The sequence below is a fragment of the Aquarana catesbeiana genome, linkage group LG05, assembly GCF_042186555.1.
Source record: "Aquarana catesbeiana isolate 2022-GZ linkage group LG05, ASM4218655v1, whole genome shotgun sequence".
Classification (NCBI taxonomy): Eukaryota; Metazoa; Chordata; class Amphibia; order Anura; family Ranidae; genus Aquarana; species Aquarana catesbeiana.
In genome coordinates this window covers 336,907,166-336,919,497 of record NC_133328.1, presented here as the reverse complement: position 1 = coordinate 336,919,497, position 12,332 = coordinate 336,907,166, and positions in this window count along the sequence as shown.

Sequence of the window (12,332 nt, the reverse complement as noted above, 5' to 3'; positions counted from 1 at the left end):
AATCATCATTCTCACAAAAGAGGCTGTTATGCCACATCATCCATGGACCAAGAAGATTCAATGGACTGACATCCTAATTCCTGATATCTCTTCATTTATTATACTAAGAGATGGTTCTCTATAAAAAAACCTATATTTATAACTGAATGTAACTGCATTCTGATAGTCACACACTGTGTGGGATCATGTTACATTCCAGTTATATTTCTTATTACTTCTGATTCATATAGCCTTAGAATATATAAGTGAAATAAGGAAATTCTTGTTCAGTTATATATTATCAGGTAATAACAATAGATTTATTACTTTTTAGGACAAATATGTTCAATAACCCAGAAGTAATGGAAGCTTTTTCTTTCTTTTCTTAAAACAAATATATTATTACCTAACTAGTTCCTAGAATTATGTTTTTGTTTATTCTAATCTGAAGCAATACAACCTCAATTTTATGAGTTAACATATCTAAGCAGTTACATATGAATAAAATATGTAATTGTTTACTCTAAAAGGGTTAAAATCCCAAAATAATTCAAACTATCTTCATCAATACCAAAGTTATTAACAGTACCTTTCTAACTGAATTATTTAGCCTAGGGCAAGACTAACCATATACAACCACCCTGGAATAAATAATTTCAACAAAAACCATATGCTGCACTCCAATTAATGAAACATCATTTTGATGTCTTTTGACATAGCACTTCTCTCCTGTAAGCGGAAGATCCGTGTACCCCCATTAGCCCTCCTCATTCTCCCAACCATATTATGTGGGAGTGTGACAAAGGCACTTATTCCCCTGAGAGAGATATTTATTCTCTTTCACGGGTAAATTGTGATTACTTGCAAAAAATAATTTATACAATGTATCATCTAATCTCATATGTTTTTTGTTTACTCTTTACTCCAGAATTCACTGGTTTCTTTTCTATCTATTCATCTCTTCAGTCCACACAGGTTGATCTGCGCAGTCAGCTCTGCATAACAAAAAGTAAGTCAAAACTATTTGATCTATTGCCATGGCACCACTGAATATACTTTCCCTGAATGTTCAGGGAATAAATGTCCCTCAAAAAAGGACCAAAGCCTTCCGTACTTTCCATAACAAGAAGGCTCACATAGTATGCCTCCAAGAAACACACTTCACCAAAGATTCTACTCCAAAATATATTTCTCCTTTTTATCAACAAATTTACACGGCTTCTGCTTGTACCAAGCAAAGGGGAACTCTAATTGCATTTCACCGATCCACACCATTCACCTTATCATCAGAAATTAAAGACCCAGAAGGTAGATACCTGATACTCATGGGTTATATAATGGATACAGCAATCACGGTGATTTCCTACTACGCTCCTAACAAACAACCTACACCATTCCTCTCACATATATTACAAGTGATTAATACACACAAAATAGGAACAGTGATAATGTGTGGGGATTCGAACCAGGTCCTCCTCCCATTTCTAGATAAATCACCTTTTACACCATCCAAAATAACCTCTAGATTACCTTTTTCTCAACTTCTTTCCAAATACAATCTGGTAGATTCATGGAGAGAAAGTAACCCAATGAAAAAGAAATTCACTTATTTCTCGCACCCTCATCAAACCTTCACCAGAATAGATCATATTTTTCTAACAATAGGAATGATACCAGAAATTATTGCATCAGATATAATTTCGATTCCGTGGTCTGACCATAATGCAGTATACACTACTATAGCCTCAGCCATACCAAAAGCGCATGACCCAACGTGGTACTTACTGGACATAATGCTCAAACACCCACTACATCAGATGGCCATTGAACAAGCTTTAAAGGAATACATATCAATTAATAATACAACAGACATCTCCCCAATAACACTGTGGGAAGCTCATAAGCCTGTCTTGCGTGGTACAATACAAAGACAAATGGCACTATTTAAACAGGAACGCAAAAATCTAGCAAAAAAACTAGAACTCAATTTTAATGCAGCCTACATATCATTTCAAGATAATCCATCTCTGAGTACTAAATCTCATCTGGAAAAATCTAGATTGGAATACGATCTATTTCTCACTGAGTCAGTTGATAAATCCCTCAAACGTTCCAAACACAATTTCTACATGAATACAAACAAACCAGGTACATATTTGGCTCGGGCATTACATTCAACTAACAAATCTTTCAAACCAATACGTTTGAAATTATCAAAAAATGTTTACACTTGTAATCCAGTTAAAATAGTCCATAAATTTGACTCACATCTCGCAACTTTATACAAGACAAACAATGAATTTAATCCTACAGAAGCTGAATCCTTCTTCTCAAAAATAACCTTACCTGAGTTATCTCAGAATCAAAAAAGCAGTTTGGATGAGCCTATAACTATAGATGAAGTTGCTAACGCCATAAAAGACCTAAAACTTAACAAAAGACCAGGCCCAGACGGCTACTCGGCTTTATACTATAAAACATTCTCAGAAATACTCTCTCCCATTCTCACTGAAACTTTTAACAAACTTCTAGATGGACATTCTTTTCGGCAAGAAACACTAATGGCAATTGTTTGTATGATCCCAAAATCCCTTTCTGATGATACTTCCTGTGTGAATTATCGGCCTATCTCTCTGTTAAACCTCGATATTAAATTATTAGCAAAAATAATAGCAAAACGCCTCAATAGCATTATAGGAAAATTAATACGTAGAGATCAAGTAGGCTTCATGCCAAATAGACAGGCAGGCGATAATATACGCAGGGCAGTGTTATTGGCACATATTGCTAAAAAACGGAAAATCCCTTTATGTTTTCTATCTCTCGATATTAAGAGGGCATTTGACACAGTATCCTGGCAATATATGCAATATTCATTACAAAAATGGGGTTTTGGACCCCACTTTTTAACAGGGATCAAAGCATTATATAATAAACCCAAAGCCTATATAAAATATGCTGGATACAAATCTGAAGCCTTTAATATCGAAAGAGGTACCCGACAGGGTTGCCCATTATCTCCCTTATTATTTGCCCTTATACTCGAACCCATGGCCCAATACATCAGAACAAACCAAACTATAACTGGCATTGAAGTAGGAGGTATTACACACAAATTATGTATATTTGCAGACGATATATTACTTTTTCTATCATCACCACAGTTCTCTGGTCCTAACTTAATACCAGCTCTTGATGGATTTGCAGCCCTATCCGGCCTTATGATTAATCCTAAGAATTGCCTAGTGCTTAATATTTCGCTCACAAACATGGAATTGATCCCGGCTAGGGCTGCACTCCCATTCACATGGGCAGAAAAATCAATCCCATATCTTGAAATTCATTTAACAGCATCTCATTCTGACTTATTCTCAACCAATTATCCTCCTGTATTAAGACAGATCACAAATCTAATAAAACAATGGTCGCAACTTCCTTTATCCTGGATAGGGAAGATTTATGCAATCAAAATGACTATTCTACCCAAATTGCTTTATCTATTCAGAGTCCTCCCTATTCCAATTCCTTCCTATTTTTTGAGAATAGTACAAAAAAGAGCAACTTCGTTTATATGGGGCTCTTCTAAACCACGTATACCTATACACACACTACATCTTCCCAAAAATAAAGGAGGCCTGGGATACCCTAATTTACTAACTACTACAGAGCAGCACATTTGGCCAGTCTGTCCAAATACCATGCAAAACAGGAAATCCCATTATGGGTATTTATAGAGGCTTCAGAAAATGACCCTCTATTAATATCAAATTTATTATGGCTTGATCCTAAAGACCGCTTTAAAATTCATAATCCCATAACTAAACACTTCTTATCTCTCTGGGATAAACTAAAAACCAAATATCAGTTACAATCTCCACACAATCCTCTCCTTTCTTTTATTAGAAATCCGGCCTTTTATCCGGCATGGATCTACCCAAATTCTTTTAAAGCTTGGACAACATCAGGCATTCAGACACTAAATGACTTCATAGCATCTAAATCATTCCTTTCATTCCCATCGCTTAGAGAAAAATATGATCTACCAAACTCTGAGATATTTAGATATCTCCAAATCAAAAATTTCTATACACCATTCCTAAAGGGGGATACACCATTATCCCAATTATCCATTTTTGAATCAATCTGTACAAAAGATCCATTTGCTAAAGGTACAATTTCATCACTTTATAATCAATTATATGGAGTAGCAAATCTTAATAGACCCTCTTACGTTCAGAGGTGGGAGGAGGACCTGGGACGAACTTTAGAAGACACGGACTGGTCTAACATATGGCTCACATCTAAGTCATCTTCACCCAACATCTTAGCACTGGAGACAAATGATAAAGTCCTAACTCGCTGGTACCTTGTACCCGCTAGAGTGGCAAAATATTCACCTAATACCTCAACTCTTTGTTTTCGAGGATGCCCAGAAATAGGCACATATTTACACATATGGTGGACGTGCCCAGTAATCCAAACCTTCTGGAAGGAAGTCTTCGTGATTGCATCTAAAATATTTAAAAAAATAATACAACCAGATCCATATTTAACTTTACTTAATCTAAAACCGGAATGGTTAACACTCTCTCAATTCAAACTTATGATCCAACTAATAACGGCTGCAAAACAAACAGTGGCCAAGGCATGGAAATCTCCTACATTGGTACTAGCAGAAACAATTCACAGAATGAATAATACAATGTCCCATGCTAAGATGGTAGCCATCGATCAAAATCAAATTCCAAAATTTGAAAAACTTTGGCATCCTTGGATAAAACAACAGTTCCTGTCAAACTTCAATGACTCTGTCCTGTTGCCATGGTAACAGATTAAATGACTTACAGAAACACCCATTCTAAGGCTTCAAAGAGAACTAAAAAGAATAATAAACTGACGAGCGGGACAACCTTGTGGACCATACCTCTACCTTTCAACCCTTTTTCTTCTTTCTCTTTCCTTTTCTCCACCTTACAATTAAAGCTCATTATCAGAATTTATTTGACCTATATACACTCTACTTGTAAACAATATGTATAGTAGGTATAAATCATTTAAATACCTGCAAAAGTAACTAAGGAAATGATATATATCTTTAATTTAGGTTTACGTGAACCCAATGTTTAATATTTGAAATTTCATGATATTTACCTATATAAACCCTACTGTAAAACAATGAGCTTACTTTACAGATCCTTGTAAACTTACTTTATGTATCTTTATAACATTGTATACTCAATAAACTTCTTTTGACAAGGAAAAGAGAAGGCAGTTTCTTTTTTACCAGCAGAGCTGTAAACTGGTAAAGCTTTAGGGCTGGTAGGTAAAGCTGATCCTAAGGTGTGTGTCGATGGGTCCGTAATATCCTCTTCATCCTGTGGAAGGAACCCCCAATACTTCACTAGCTCCAAACCTTCATCTAGGTTTTGTTGTTTCTTTCAATGGACAGCTTAGTCTGGAACTTCCATTAATAGAGAATATTGTTATCCCGCAAGACCTTGGTAATGGTGATGAGGTTTTTGCGGGCTTGTATGGTTGCCTGTGAGAGGTCTATATATAGTGAGATTCCAGAATATGGCTCTGGTAAGGAATTGCATTTGTGTGAGAAGTACATGAGCTGGTCATTAATGTGGAAATAAAGGATCCTAGCTATCACCAGTACACGTTCAGGCAGATAGGACAGCTTTGGAAGGCGGGGAGCCCTGTCTATCACCAATTCGTGGGATTTTGTCGTTGAAAGTAATTCTGCTATCATTTTTTGCAGATATGGACGGAGTTCCCCAGGGGGAACCAATTCCTGAATGCATCTAAACTTCACATTGTTCATGCAGGAACGGTCTTCCATGTCCGCCATTTTGATTTTCATCTGCTAGATCATTGTGGGCATCCACTACTTCATTATGTGCTAGTGTCTAGTCACTCATGTTGTTCTCTAAGTGATCCACTCTATCTCCTATAGCTGGTATTTCCCTGCTAGCTTGTCTCATGAAGTTAGACATGTCATGCTGCAGTGCTCCACGTGATGTGATTAGCGTGTCTTTGAGAGCAGAGTCCAGTATAGGCTGGCCCACTGTAGGAAAGGCATCCAGCTTCTCACCGAAGCCATTGATGTCAGCCTGAGTGTCAGTGTCAAGGGAGGCATCACTCACTGTGCCTCCTTCGGCTGTCAATTTCCTCCTTTGCTTCACTGGACTATTGAATGTGGATGGAGGAGAACATCCTCCACTTTCTGGAGCTGTGGAGTCATGCTGCTGGCTTGTGTTCCTTGCCGTTGCAGTCACCCCCGTTCTCCTTTGTGACAGAGCCATCGTGCCAGTGCCATCTTGAGGGTATCATGTGCCCAATGGACTGTAGAAGTCCATAAATCTGTGGGCCCCTCTCGCTCCTTCCTCTCCCCCCTCATGCCTCCCCTACCTCTCTGGCTTTGCATCTTGTGTCGGGTGATGAATTAACTGTGTCACCAATGCCGGGTGTCGCCTGTCAGATCCTGTGGAGCCTGTGAAGCCTGTGGAGCTGGAGCTTGGTCACAGAGCGGCCATCTCCTCAGGATGCCTTTCATGCCCCTCTGGTGCACATGAACTTTCTTCAAGAGAGCAGAATCATAGAATGACAGAAAGCAGTGGAAAAACAACAAAGGGCTAAGAGTAATCTGTAAAATGAAATGTGCATGTTCATGCTGTAGTAAGTAAGCTTCTGTTACTTGTGTGATTGTGTGTTTATTAAAGTTAAACCAAGTACTAATACATGCATGTCTGATTTGATTTTTCAGAGATTATGTTTATTCATCGTATCTATGGAAAAAAAAAACCTGTTAAATTAGTTAACATGAAAATGTGATCAATAATGAACAAAGATCTATTATGCAGAAAAAGTTCATATATTTGTTTAATGTGATTTTAAGTGTCTGTTTCAGTACAACACAAAATAAGAGAAGAGTTAGATTATGAGTGAATATAAATGAGGGAGTGGGCCAGCTGTTCCACCCACCAAACTGGTGATTCTTTAAAGCTCCTTTTTCCAGGGTCAGGAAAGTTTTGTTGTTTATTTTTACAATGGGCAAACAGAGCGACTGACTCTTGGGTTCCTTAAAAATGTGATTTTGAGAAGATTGTGAGATTTTTTTTATAAAATAACCCTGTAGATCTAAAATTTCAGTTAAAAAGGGGTCAAGAGCAGCAGGGGGCTCTGTTGTACTTTTATTTGTGATGATGTAGCACCCTGGGGTTTAGTCAATGAGCTCCTCGCAAATTTACTTGCCAAGAGTAGTTATCTTGGTCGATTGATCGAGATCTATTCATTTCTTCCTAAGTTTGGCCTTGTTGCACTTTTCTCTTCTACCACTAGGTGGCCGGGTACTTGGTGGTACTAGATATGAGAAGGGCAACCCAAGGTCAGGTTATAAGTATATGGGGTATCTCAGCCAATGGGAATGGTCGTACGCCCTTGCGCTGCTAGGCCAGAGATTGGGCCTCACCTGGGGGCATCTGGCTGCCAGTCTGTGTGAGGACCTATCCAGAAGCAAGAGGGCAGCGCAGGGTTGAGATTGCCAACCAAAAATGACGGTTCTGCCGGCTGGAAAACCTGTCGGTGGTCAGAGGTAGAAGGGAATGACTTTCCCATCTTTGAATCCACTATGCCTCACAACCCACTACATATTGAAGGATATCAGCTATCTTTGGCCTTGGAGGTCCTCATTAGACTGGACAAGGCCGGAGACCTTGCTATAATAACATTGGGTATTTATAATGTCTGTAGGTTTGTTCTTGAATCTGTTTATAAGTTGTAACAAGTACATTTTTTAAGTGTATCTCCAGCCAAAAAAACTATTTTTAAGCTTTTTTGGATAGCATAGGGAAGAGTTATCACCCCTGTAACATTTGTTTTGCTGTCTGTGCCCCTGTTTAATCAATTAATTTTCTATCCCAATGACAATCGGATGTTGAAAATTTTGGGTTGTTGTGGAAACAAGCCTTGGTGATAAAGCTTCAGTGGAGGTATCTTGTCCCATAATAACTCTTATGCCTTGTACACACGGTCGGACTTTCCGATGGAAAATGTGCAATCGGAGCTTGTTGTCGGAAATTCCGACCGTGTGTGGGCTCCATCGGACATTTTCTATCAGATTTTCCAACACACAAAGTTTGAGAGCAGGCTATAACATTTTCTGACAACAAAATCCGATCACGTCAATTCCGACCGTGTGTGGACAGTTCCAACGCACAAAGTGCCACGCATGCTCAGAAGAAATTCCGAGACGGAACAGCTCGGTCTGGTAAAATTAGCGTTCGGAATGGATAGAGCACTTTCGTCAGGCTGCAATGTTTAAAAAAGTTTAATACAGCGCACTCTCTTCTTCTTTATAATGATAGAAGAATGAAGTAGTTTTGCTGCTCATATTCACACAGACTTCTCACAAATTTCTTTCTTTATTATTTATCGTGATTCCCTCAATATATTTTGATTTGTCACATCTGACAAAAAATATATATATTATTATTTTTTTGGTTTGTATTTTTTTCAAGGCTGATCTTTTTTTGTTTTTATTTTTTTTTACTCCAGAATATTTTTGTTTGTGTTTTGTGTGTCAAGTTATCCTTTTTGAAGGAAAACACACATAGGCGAGTATAATTGAAACAAAAATTCCTTTATTAAGGACTCAGAACCAAACAAAGAGGGAGGCAACGCTGGAGAAGCATCATAAATTGGCGAAGCCTTTGACCCCCAGGGCAGACATCAATTATTTTACAGCGAAATTGGTGGCCTGAGGAGTCCATATCTAAGGGAATGCAGTCTGGTCCAGAAGTCCCAGAGATCATGAAAGCAGCAGATGACATGTATGATCCCAGACCAGAATGTACTCAGGTCATCACTCTCTGGTCTTCCTTAGACGCTTCCTTCTATGCTGTGGCTCTGGTGTTGGAGGTGTGGCAGGAGGAGGAGTAGGACCTGGAGGAGGAGGAGGAGGATGAGGATCTGGAGGAGGAGGAGGAGGACTATGTGTGAGCTGACAAATGTGGGTTGCACATGTGATTTGGTCCTTCAATCCCTTATTTACAGTTTCCAAAATTAAAAACTCACATAGTAGTCATTGGCCCTCCTCCATCTGCATCATTTTGCATGCAGTTATGGCAGCAAAGTCCTCCTCCACACTGCGGGGTGTTCTGAGGGCCTCAGTAGCCTTCCAAAATAGGCCTATTGCAACCTCCTCCAGGTTACTCCTCTTCCTGCCACTTTGTCTTTGAAGGCAGAGGGGGGGCCTGGGTATCGGGCAGCCTGCTTGGCCCGGCCACCTCCTGGCTGAGACTTCCCTGTGTATGAAAAAGGGACATGGTTTTAGTTTTTGGCTCATCAATCACAATCATAAATTAGTACTCCAAACTAACATATATCTAACATCATTGATTGGACAACCAGCAATATTTTGAAGAATGCTATACCTGGCTCAAGCTGGGCTCCTCCACATGTTGCTGCCTGGAAGGCCCAGGTTGGGCGTCAGAAGCCTCAGTGGGGGGGGAAGGAAGTGTGGAAGGAAGACTGGAGAGTGCTGGCCTGGGTTTAGTCTGACCTGACAGAAAATGCAGTCTGTCATAGTACCACAGCCTGGGGACATAAATGTCATCTACAGCTCTTGATCTCAGGGAATCCTGGACCTTCTTGTGCTCCCTTAGATAAGCGCTCCTCAGGCCACCAATTAGGATCTTCAAATAGGTGATGTCTCCCGTGGGGATCACAGACTTCACAAATTGCAGCAAATTATCCAGCGCTGCCTTCCTCTTTGTTTGGTTCTTATAATCAGGATGGTTTATCTGCAAGACACAACACAAGACAAACCCTAATGTCAGCCTAAAGTCTTCTAAACTTGTCCAAATACAGGCCTCAATCTAGAAGCAGTATAGGCCCAATTTTAAATCTTACCTTTGTTATCACGATCGGCGCCTCCGATACTCCTTCCTCCTCTCACAGATCGTACGTACTACGCACGCGTGTTACACTTTATAGACACTGCGCATGCGTGAAACTCCGCCCACCCCTGACGTTCTTTCTAGTCTATTCCCCGCCCCTTCTTGTTCGTCGCAGGGGGGGAAGAGCACATGGCAGAGACAGAGCAAGTGTCTGATAATTACACCAACGAGGAGGAGGAGGAGGAGGAAAGCCCGGACCCAGAAGCGTCCCGATCCAGAAGGAGATTTAAGGCATCAAATATGTCCTTTGTGGAGATGGTGGAGATGGTCGACATCCTGAAGAAGGCCGACTATGACATGAAGTATGGACCTTACCCCAACCCAAGGCCAAGATAATGGTGAAAGTGGTCAAGAGTCTGCACCGGAATTTTGGGGTACGACGATCCAAGGATCAGCTCAGGAAGCAGTGGTCGGACCTCAAATTAAGGGAGCACGAACAGTACAGAAGGATCAGGAGAGTGCTGCAAAAAAGTAAGTAGCTGTGCTGTGTTCCTATTCTTTATATTTATTACGTTTGTGCTGCTCCATGTGCTTTTCTTTACTGTTGTACAGTTTAAAATGGCAACTTTCATATTCATGGGCACATTGTTCATTCGTATGAAACATTGTTCGTTCGGCCTAGAAAACACCATTGTTTTGGCCATATGCATTTGAATACATTTTTTATGGCCTACTTCTCTTAAAATAATTTTGTTGTGTAGATGGGTTTGTAACTAGAATGTAATGCAAACTAGATTCTGTGTAAGGAGAGGACACTCAGCAGCAGTTTTCACATCTGGATGCTGGAGCACTAGTGTGGGACACAAGAACACCCTTTTTATTAGGGGGTCCCACACAGGTGCTCCAGTGTATACTATAGGGGTGACTCCATCTGTGAAGCTTGTACAAAACAGGTAAGTATTCAAGCTTGACAAAGGACAAAAATTTTTCTTCATCTTGGAACTCTGCCAAAATAGACAATTGTACCCCACTTCCAAGCAATGTTTCATATTCCTATTTATGTCATCAAATATCTGTGTGCTAAGTATACCTATTTTTTTTTTACATAGGGGAGAAAAGACTCGGAGGACACCACTCACCTGTGGAGACCACAGACCCCCCACCTCAGGAAGAAGTGGAGACGCACCAAAGACAACAGGAGGAGGAGGAGGAAGGAGATGTGGTGGAAATTGTCACCACAACAGGTGAGTGTCTGCGACCACAGGCTCAGGTAAGAGATGGATGCCGGAATATTTATAATACATGGTGTGTTTTTGTTTCTATCTTTTTAGGTGATCATGATGTTGTGGATCCAGGGCATTTCACCAGTGAAAGTGCACAGATCCTGATCGGGGATATCATGGGGTGTAATAGGGACTTGGAAAACATCCAAAAAAACACCAATGATGTTCAAAAAAAAATGAAGAACATCATTGATGTTTTAGGGCGAGTTTGAAACACCTCCAAATCCCTTCCCTCTTTGATGCTTTTTGTAATCTCAAAATTTCTCTTCTTTTTTGACATATTTGAGAAAAGCTAAATTTTGAAGATGCACACAGTGTGTCAACATGTGCTATCTGCCATCACGGGAGATCAATGTATGCGTTTTGAGGGTGCAACCCCTTCCTCAATAATAAAGTAGCTGGGAGGAAGGGGTTGCACCCCCAAAACATGTCCCTTGATCCCCTGCACATGTTGACATTCGGCAATTTGTGTGCATCTTCAAAATTTGGCTTTTCTAGGGGTGACTTCACCCCATCTGAATGCAATATCAAACACAGTTTATAAATACTCATGTATGATATTGCCTTCTATTTCTTTAAAAGTTGAACTTTGTAAGTTCCAGATTTGTGTCTTTCTTGTTGGTTTTAAACATGCCTGTTTTACCTTAAATGGACATTTCTACTTTTAATAATGTGACCCAAAAAATTGTTATACAACAAACATGTTGGTTTGTTTTAAAAACCTTTTCTAAATGCACATGTGATTGTGCTGGTATTAAAAAGATTGATAATCAAGAATGTGTGGATTATTGTTTCAACGCTTCAAAACTTTTGTTGTGCTCAAATTGGTGTTTTCTGTGACAATGGGGGTTATTTCCTAAGGGAAAATCCACTTTGCACTACAGTTGCAGTTTCAGTGCAGTTTCAAGTGCACTTGTAGTGCAAAGTGTCTTTGCCTTTAGTAAATAACACCCAACAGTGCATTGTAATGTTACACAATCACGCCATTTTCTGGACTCACCACATTTCTGTCAGGGTCAGTTAAAAGAAACACAAGCAGTAAATGTCACCAAAGATTTTAGTAGTTAAAATGATTTTTTTAGTTTAAAAATGTTTCAGACATTGTCTGGCATATTGATGGCCCCCCTACCCGCAAAGTAATCAAGGTATCTAAGACGGACCTCAAGGG